Below are 10574 nucleotides of genomic sequence, written 5' to 3'. Positions count from 1 at the left end.
GTTATCACGAGTCAAAGCATCGTTAATTTTGGAGCTTTCGTGACTGCAGGAATTATTCTTTGGTTCTTTCGGTAATGTCACGTCTGAAGATAAAATAATAAATAAATTATTAGCATACTACGACGTTTCGATTGCAACACAAGCAATCATCATCAGGTATAAATGAAATAGCAACAAAAAATCTAACCAGAAAACTATAGACAGACAGATAAATTAATTTAGTGTGTTCTTTCTCCCTCTCTCCTAATGTTCAAGCTTGCGTACTTTACTACGCGTTCTTCGTACTCATTGACATGTAATTTTTTTCTCTAACCCCTCCCTCTCTCTGCCTCCGCCCCCCTCTGTCTATTTAAGGCCTCGCCACAGAGACGATCACCCCTCTCTGTGCCTGTGTTACTCTCTCTCTATGTATCTTGGTGATGTCTGTCTGCTTATATGTCTGTCTATAGTTTTCTGGTTAGATTTTTTGTTGCTATTTCATTTATACCTGATGACGATTGCTTGTGTTGCGATCGAAACGTCGTATTATGCTATTATTTAATTTATTATTTTATCTTTAGACGCGACTTTACCGAAAGAACCAAAGAACAACGCATCGTCGTCACTCGACCCTTCAGTGCCGCCATTTTGTTTCTTGGCCTTCACCCATCGCAGGATCATCTCCGTCGGCACGGTTCAACTCAACGGCGGGAACTCTCTCTTTGTTTCCCACGCCCCCCCCCCCCCCGCGCATCCTCCCACTCTGCCTCGTCGTTCCGGCCCTCCGCCCCGCATCCGTCATCCCCCTCGTTGAGCTCTTCCAATCACTCACCCACCCACTCATTCACTCACTCACCAACCCTCTCACTCACCCACCCACCCACTCACCCACTCACCCACCCACTCATCCACCCACTCACCAACCTCACCACTCATCCACCCACACACCAACCTCACCCAATCACCCACTCACTCACCCACCCACTCATTCACTCACTCACCAACCCTCTCACTCACCCACCCACCCACTCACCCACCTACCCCCCCGCGCATCCTCCCACTCCGCCCCGCATCTGTCATCCCCCTCGTCGAGCTCTTCCGTCGCTCCCGGCGCCCCCAAATCCGCTCCCGGCGCGCCCGGCTGCCCGGGGTCGCCGCAGCACGAGTAGCGGCGGTGCACGTGCTGCGAGTAGCCGCCCGAGTGCGAGAAGCGCCGGCCGCAGCGCCCGCAGCGGTACGGCTTCTCGCCCGAGTGCAGCCGCGAGTGCTCGATCAGGTGCTGCTTGTGCTTGAACGCCTTGCTGCACACCTCGCAGCGGTGGGGACGCCTGCCTGCGACGGACAGGGAACGGCGGGGCGGGGTTATCGCCCTCGCACGGCATGCAGGAGGTCGTGGGTTCGAACCGGGCGCTGATAGCCCGCTGTATATTTGCATACTCTTAGTTTTTTCGGTAAAGTCACGTAGGTAAAAAATGAAATTAATAAAAATAAAATAAAAATCACGGCGTTTTGGAGGCAACACAAGTCTCCGTCATCAGGTGGGGACCGTCACAGCCAAATTTGCTGTATACAGCCTCCAAAACGTCGTGATTTTTATTATTTTATTTTTATTAATTTTAATTTCATTTTTTACCTACGTGACTTTACCAAAAAAACTAGGAGTATGAATCCTTGCAGTCACAAAAGCTTCGAATCTAGAAGTATATTTGCAGTTTGCGTGTTCTCTCTCCCCATGGTGGCGTGGGTTTTCCTCCAGGTGTGTTGGGTTCCCCCCCCCCCCCCCCCACACATTTATAAACAGGCATTTAGTAAATTTGGCTGCTGTGAATTTCCACGCGAAAAGCCACTTAATTGGGCTACAATTCGTGATCGCAAGGTCGCTTCTGAAAAAGAGCTGCATAGCACAGTGGGCCTTACCTGGTAGAAATAAGAGTTAGTCGGGTTTTTTAGTAAAATAAAACATCAGCAAGGCTGGGGAGGCTGCGAGATTCACTTCACGTGGCTGACGGCATGAAACGGGGGCGGTAAACACAGCGGTGCCCACTGGGGATACTCTTCACCGCCGACATGATAAGCCTCAACATGAAATCGGTTTTACAAATAAACACCAGCTGTGCTGCTAATTGCACTCCGGTTTTGGTGGGTGAGCAGCGCGTTGACACGGCGAGGCAGCGACACCCAGAAACCAAAAATACCCACGCGGGCGCACGCACACACGCACGCGCACGCACACACGCACGCACGCACGCACACACGCACGCACGCACGCACACGCACACGCACACACGCACACTCGCACACACGCACACACGCACGCACACACGCACACGCACACACATGCACACACACACACACGTACACACGCACACACACACACGCACACACACACACACGCACACACGCACGCACGCACACACACGCACACACGCACGCACACACGCACGCACGCACACACGCACACACGCACACGCACACACGCACACACGCACACGCGCACACGCACACACGCACGCACACACGCACGCACACACGCACACTCACATACACGCACACACGCACGCACACACGCACGCACACACACACACACGCACACACACACACGCACACACACACACGCACACACGCACACACGCACGAACACACGCACGCACACACGCACACACACACACGCACACACGCACGCACACACGCACACTCACACACACGCACACACGCACACACACACGCACGCACGCACACACACACACACACACGCACACGCGCACACGCACACACGCACACGCACACACACGCACACACACACACACGCACACACGCACACGCGCACACACACACACGCACACACGCACGCACACACGCACACACGCACACATACGCGCACGCACGCATGCACGCCCAACCGCGCACACAATCGTGTTAGTGGGCGACGCCGGTTCATTACACGGCGTGTCCGTCATGCCGTTCATTCTTCCATTTCGTTAAAAACTTAAGCGAGTGCCGACGGTCGCGCGTCATCCGATTATTACAATTCATCACCTGCCTCCGCCTCCGGAGAAGACGCGTGAGAGCGGCGCACGATGGATGAAACCCGCCGCCCGTGAGCGCAAGCGCGCGGGGACGCGACGCCGCGTACCTGCGTGCTCGTACTTGTGCCGCGGCAACAACGGGCCGCTCTCCTGGAAGGTTTCGTCGGACAGGTCGCGGGCGAACGAGCTCCCGGGCACGCGCTCCCCCCTCCTCTGCCGCTTGCGCGCGGGAGCTCCCGAGTCTGTCACCGCGACCGAGCCCACGGGGACTCCCTCTCCCCGCTCAGGAGACTCTCCCTGTGGAGCGCGATCGCCGGTGAGCCGCCGAGGTTAACCGACGGAATTTCGTCTCCTTTGCGTATTTGCCTCTCAGCTACCCACTCGGCCATCCACCCACTCAGCCACCCACTCAGCTACCCACCCACTCAGCAACCCACTCAGCTACCCACTCAGCTATCCACCCACTCAGCCACCCACCTACTCAACTACCCACTCAGCTATCCACCCACTCAGCTACTCACTCACCCAGCTACTCACTCACCCAGCTACACCCACTCAGCTACTCACTTACTCAGCTACTCACTTACTCAGCTACTCACTCACTCAGCTACTCACCCACTCAGCTACTCACTCACTCAGCTACTCACTCACCCAGCTACTCACTTACTCAGCTACTCACTCACTCAGCTACTCACTCACTCAGCTACTCACTCAGCTACTCACTTACTCAGCTACTCACTTACTCAGCTACTCACTCACTCAGCTACTCACCCACTCAGCTACTCACTCACCCAGCTACTCACTCACCCAGCTACTCACTCACTCAGCTACTCACTCACTCAGCTACTCACTCACCCAGCTACTCACTCACTCAGCTACTCACTCACCCAGCTACTCACTCACCCAGCTACCCACTCACTCAGCTACTCACTCACCCAGCTACTCACTTACTCAGCTATCCACTCACTCAGCTACCCACCCACTCAGCTACTCACTCACTCAGCTACTCACTCACCCAGCTACTCACTCACTCAGCTACTCACTCACCCAGCTACAATCACTCAGCTACATCCTTGTGGATGTGCACAATGTCAGCAGCGTTAATTCAGAACAAGCAGATTCTGGGATCGATATTTGACATACAGTGTCTCATCAGCCGAGGCAGACTCACTTGCATCAAGATTTTATCTGGAGGGACCCGCTCTTTAATATGTGGATCCTAGTTCGACGCAACATCACGTAATACGAAGGATTTCAGCAACGAAACATTCACGCATCTATCTCTCCGCACAATGAATAAGGTTCAACACGTGAATTGTAAACACAAGGCGGCACCACCGGTGCGCGTGTGCTTCCGTGTTAGTCCAACAGCGCAACCTCCAAGCAGTTTATTCTTTGGTTCTTTCGGTAAAGTCACGTATAAAGATAAAATAATAATTTAAATTAAATACTAGCGTACGACGTTTCGATTGCAACACAAGCAATCGTCATCAGGTATAAATGAAATAGAAACACAAATCTAGTATACTTAGAAATGTAATGTAATACAACAGAGAGTCGGATAACATAACGGTCAACACCCTACCTGCTTGATTACATTCTTCCTGAGAATGCTAAATTTGAGAGAGAGATTAAACACAGAACCAGAAACATAGACAGACATATAAGCAGACAGATATCACAGAGATACTCCAAGCAGTTGCTCTTACCTGTGCAAAGTGGCGCATCTTATCGTGGAAGTCGGCGAGAGCAGCCGCGTCCGCAAGGCCTCTGTACGGTGACACGTGGGACAGCAAGGCTGCTTGGTCCAGGCCCGTGTAGGGACTCAGGCCGGGGTCACCCATGTGGAGGGCCGCAATCAAACCGGGCGGCAGAAAGGCCGCGAGCACGGGACCGTTGCCGTAGCTGGAAGTGACCGTGTTCATTGTCGGCTTGTTCTCGTGTAAACGGTCAACGCCGTTGTTGCTCGACGAGCCGTCGGTCACGTGAGAAGCACTCGAGTCCAGCTCGCCGTGCGATCTCTTCGCGTAAGTCAAGTCCAACGGCTCCTCTTGGCGCTCAACGCCGCTCGAATCGTGGAACTCGACAAAGCCCGTCTCTCCGAGCCTCGCCGTGCTCAACTTTGGCACCGACAAGTCGAGCGGCCGGGCCTGGTCTCGACCGCGGCGAGGACCGTCCGCCACGCCGGCGGGCTGCCCGCTCTCCGCGTGACCTGCCGCCGAGTCGGATCGGGCACCCGTCGGCGAGCCCGCCAGGTGCCGCTCCGGACTTCCCTCCGTGCCGTGGCCGGCGTGCCCAGCCGATGCCGGGCCGAGCTCGCGGGAGGGAGAGCCGGACGCACGGTGCTCCGGCGCTCTGCCCGCCGCGTTGAATTTCTCCTCCAGCCACTTGGAGAAAACGTCTCTGGGGAGGTTCATGGCCAACGACATCTTCATCGACTCCTCGGGACTCGCCTCGACACTTCCGGCAAGACAGTACGACTTCAGGGAAGCCGACTGGTCTCCGAGTCCGGTAGCGCCGCTCCCTTTCAACCTCTTTCCGGCCGACGACTTCGACTTCTTTCGTTGAGCCGGAGACGGAGGCTGCGGCGCTGCCGGTTGAGGCGACGCGTCGATCTCGTCGTTCACCTTGCAGAGGTAGCGCTCGTGTTGGCGCAGAGGTACTGCGCTCGGAAACAGTTCGTGGCGATAGCGGCACGCGTGGCGAGCCGCCCCTTCCACGTGGGAAGAACGCTCGTGCAGATCCGGCTCTTTGGTCTTGATCTTGCCGGCGGGACGACCCGTGGCCTCCGGTCCACTGATCCGCAGGAAGTCCTCGTTGTCATCGTGACCTGAGCTCTGGGTGGCTTTGGGAGACGTGGCGACGGCCCATTCCATCTTGCCGGCGTCAGCCGTCGAGGCAGCGGCAACTGGAGATGTCGCCTCCCGCGCCGCGCCATCCGCCGTGACGGAGCCCACGCACTTGTTGGCTCTCTTGTGCGAGCTGTACGAGCCCGAGTGAGAGAAGCGCTTCTTGCAAATTGGGCACCCGTACGGCTTCTCCCCTGGAAATTACAAACAAACACAGCCACGACGGAGGTTTCTGAGTTACATCGCGTCAGTGTGAACGACGCGTCGTCAAAAACCGACACGGCCGGTTCGTAAAGTTTGCGACGCGAAACACAACGTGCCGATTCGTTACACGAGCTCAGCACGCCGGCGTGCTGGAGAGCAAACCCACGACATTTGCAATTCAAGTGCGGCGACGTTTTCGCCAGTAACTACAACCAGCGTCATCAGGTGGGCAGCCAGAATTGTGGACGATATCGGTCGCGAAAGTCGTCGTGTCAAAGCAAAACATTATAAACGCATCATCCAAAATGCCGCGTGACGCGGTGAATGCGGCCTGCGCTGTAGACACACGCGCAGGAAGGAAATCACAGAATTGAAGCTTTAGTGACTGCAAGGATTCATATTCTTAGGTTTTTTCAGTAAAGTCACCGTGTAGGTAAAACATAAAAATTAATGAAAATAAAATAAAATAAAAATCACGACGTTTCGGAGGCAACACAAGTCTCCGTCATCAGGTGGGACCGTCACAGCCGGATTAGCTGCATCAAGTCGTGATTTTAATTTTATTTTATTTTCATTAATTTTGATGTTTTACCTACGTGACTTTACCGAAAAAACCTAAGAATATGAAGGAAATCACGTCGGTGGGTGCGTTCTGCCAAACGTCGCAATTGTTCCACACTCACCGCTGTGGATGCGGAAGTGTTCCTTGAGGTGGTGTTTGCTCTTGAAGTCTCTCCCACACTCTGTGCACTTGTGGCTCGCGGCAGCGGGAGGCTGACCCTTCTGCGCAAAGATGGAACAGAGGTGCGAAGTGAGAATCAGAATAATAAAACAATTTTACCGGAGGGAATCAGATGAGCTATGAAGCTCTTCAGCACGGGCGTTGGGTAGGGGCGAGTAAGCGCGACTCCGCAAGCAGCTCAACGACGCGTCGCGACTTCTATTCCCCCGCACACATTCAGACAGACACATTCAAACAGACACATTCAGACAGACACATTCAGACAGACACATTCAGACAGACACATTCAGACAGACGCATTCAGACGGACGCATTCAGACGGACGCATTCAGACAGACACATTCAGACAGACACATTCAGACAGACACATTCAGACAGACACATTCAGACAGACATATTCAGACAGACACATTCAGACAGACACATTCAGACAGACACATTCAGATGGACGCATTCAGACAGACGCATTCAGACAGACACATTCAGACAGACACATTCAGACAGACACATTCAGACACATTCAGACAGACGCATTCAGACAGACACATTCAGACGGACGCATTCAGACGGACGCATTCAGACAGACGCATTCAGAAAGACGCATTCAGACAGACGCATTCAGACAGACACATTCAGACAGATGCATTCAGACGGACGCATTCAGACGTGCGACGATGCCGGCAAACGGGGGTCAGTCACCTGGCCCGGCCGGGGAGGTCGCGGTGATGTGTGGAGATCCGCGAGGGCCCCCTCGTGCCGGCGGCGAACGTGCTTCCGCAGCGAGCCCCGACGCTTGTAGCCGCGGCCGCAGTGAGGGCACGACAGCAGCGGCGGCGGCGGCAGCGGCGGCGCGGCAAACGAGCCGTGAGTCCTCGGGCCTAGCGGGCAGGCACGGGGCGAGGGGGCCGCTGGTGGTGCGTGAAGAGACGACGCAATCCCACCGATGTGACGGACCGCTGTCGAGTTTGGTGGTCCGTGTTGTTCACGTCGTCTGTCGTGAAAATTCGGTCACGGTTCCTACGATCGCTGTTTCATTGCTTTTATGGCCAAGCGTGGTGGTGTTTTCTTTTAGACGCTGTCGCCTCGACAGACCTGTTCTTCACCTGAGGACGGCTGCTTGTGTTGTGGCCGAAACGTCGTGAGAATTATTTTATTATGTTTTATTTGTATTATTTTATTACTTCCCTTCTACGTGACTTTACCGAAAGAACCAAGAAGATTTTATGGCTTTGTTTTGGTGATTTTCGAAAAGTGTTTTTGGTTTGGCCGTGTTTTGTTTGTTGTAGTACGGAGTTAGACTGATGGCCTTAATCTAAGTTGCACGCCTCCCTCTCATTCCGCTTCTCACTCTGCGAATGCGTCGCTTAACGGAGATGCCACCGCCTGCGTTGGCAAATACGCAATTGCCGGGTGTCTTGCGATGCCGCTGCCACAAGCGTGGCACGCCCGGCTCTGGTTGGCCCACCCCGAACCGCTGAACGTAACGATCGCTTGGTGAAATTAGCCGCAATCCAGAATAACGTTTGGCCACGTGGCCCAGGGGTAGAGAAAGTGGCTCGCAATCGGGAGGCTGCGAGTTCAAATCGTCATTTGGGGATGGGAAGTTGATTCAGCCTGTCACCGCTTTGGTCTCTCACGCCATGGGAATGTGAAATTCCCACCAGTGGCAATGAATCGGTACCCAGTGAGACGATCACAGCTGCCTCAATGCTCGCTGGAGCAGAACATATACTCTGTGGATATAGTTCTTGTTGTTAAGTCGACAAATGCTACAAACGTGTTTTTTTTTCGATTTAAAGCTTTCGTGACTGCAGGGATTAATCTTCTTGGTTCATTCGGTAAAGTCGTCACGTAGAATGGAAGTAATAAAATAATAAAAATAAAACATAATATAATAATTCTCACGACGTTTCCGCCACAACGCAAGCAGCCGTCCTCAGGTGAAAACCAGGTCTGTCGAGAAGACAGAAGACAGGTCTGTCAAGAAGACAGAAGATAGAGTCTGTCTTCTCGTCAGACCTGTTCTCCACCTGAGGACGGCTGCTTGCGTTGTGGCCGAAACGTCGTGAGAATTATTTTATTTTATTATGTTTTATTAATATTATTTTATTATTTCCCTTCTACGTGACTTTACCGAAAGAACTAAGGTGTTTTTTTTCCCTTTCATTTTAAACACAACGCTAACAACTACGCTGTGAAGTCTGAGCACGTGCGCTCTTACCGCCACCGCCACCACCGCCACCACCGCCACCGCCACCACCACCGCCATCACCACCGCCACCACCACCACGGCGAGTGGCCCCACTGCCCGGCACATCGCACTCCGCCAATGTCCCGTCCTGCGCACTGCCCAGCGCCTCGGCAGTCTTGTCCACGCCGGGATTGACACCGGTCCCCTCTAAGTTCGTCTCGTCATCCTCCGCCGCCGCCGCCGCCTCCACCTCGTCTTTCTCCTCCTCTTCGTCCACCTCCTCGATGATCTGCAGCCTCTCCTCGTCGTCCTCATCCCGGTCGCGGTCTCGCATCGCCGCGCTCGCGTAGCTCGCCACTGCGACCGAGCAGAGCGGCGCGTCAGCGCGTTTGCCGACGGTTTTACCTTCAAGGGTGTCACTCAAAGGAAACAACCAGGAGGGCAACTGTGGTGAACATTGCTTCACGCTCGCTTCTAAAGATCCATTGCTTTGTTATTTCGATGTAAAGCTTTCGTGACTGCAGGGATTCATCTTCTTGGTTCTTTCGGTAAAGTCACGTAGAAGAGAAATAAAAATTATATTATCATATTATTTTATTATTTTATTATATGATATTATTATATTATATTATTATATAATAATATTATTATATTATATTATTTTATTATATTATTTTATTATGTTTTATTTGTATTATTTTATTACTTCCCTTCTACGTGACTTTACCGAAAGAACCAAGAAGATACTTTATTATTATTAATATATTCTCCCCCCTCCCGCCCCCTCCATTCCCAGTGTGTGGTCTATCACATCTGACACGAACATCATTTTTGTTCACCTACGTGACTTTACCGAAAAAAAACCTAAGAGTATGAATCCTTGCAGTCACGAAAGCTTCAAATCTAGAACATCATCACATCGACAGCGAGGATGACCGGGCGAGACTGACGCCACGTGCTTTGCCAAGGCCAGGTTTGTTTTTCTCCCACCGTCCCACTAATGGCTTAGGTCTGTGAATAAACTTTTACATTGCGGGCAGAGGTCACAAACGTGGTTTTGATTCCTTACCCGTACCTGGCCGCACCAGGGTCGCAATTGGGTACCCGTACCCGGCCGGGTACAGGTACCCGTTCCCTACCTGTACCCGTACCCTACCCGAAATGAGTGACAAACGGTTACTCACCAGTGACTCACGGCCGACCCGTATCCGTACCAGGGTTGCGATTTGCGCACCAATTTCCGCAAACATGCTGTTTTCGACCGCATTTCGCGGTAGTTTCTGTGACCCTCTTCCGCACAAATTTCCGCAATTTGCGGTGATTCCTGGGAAGACTTCCGCAAATCGTGACTTCGATTCCCGCCTATACCGGTGCCGTACTCGCGCGGTTGGCGCACATATCTCGCGTCTACCCACTTGCCTCTGCCGTAGCTACTCTATACCTCCTGCAAATAAATACACTTTACTGCTAACGATAATAGCTCATAACATCACACACAGATTCAAAAATGAGCAGCACCCCCACCACCAAGAGCAAGCCTATCGTCCTCGAGCGCTGGTTCCTCGGCCGCCTGTGCTCTCATT

General features: G+C 53.1%; 1 pseudogene; it reads right to left on the bottom strand.

The window, feature by feature from the left end:
• Positions 1-613: 613 nt before the first annotated feature.
• LOC133361978 (zinc finger E-box-binding homeobox 2-like) lies at positions 614-10389 on the bottom strand (annotated as a pseudogene).
• Between the last annotated feature and the right edge of the window lie 185 nt (positions 10390-10574).

This window comes from Lethenteron reissneri, unplaced genomic scaffold (genome assembly GCF_015708825.2).
Source record: "Lethenteron reissneri isolate LAM-NWPU_2019-01 unplaced genomic scaffold, ASM1570882v1 scaffold_1316, whole genome shotgun sequence".
In the NCBI taxonomy this organism is placed as follows: Eukaryota; Metazoa; Chordata; class Hyperoartia; order Petromyzontiformes; family Petromyzontidae; genus Lethenteron; species Lethenteron reissneri.
The sequence above is the reverse complement of the archived record's forward strand: the minus strand, read 5'-3'. Positions and strand labels throughout refer to the sequence as shown.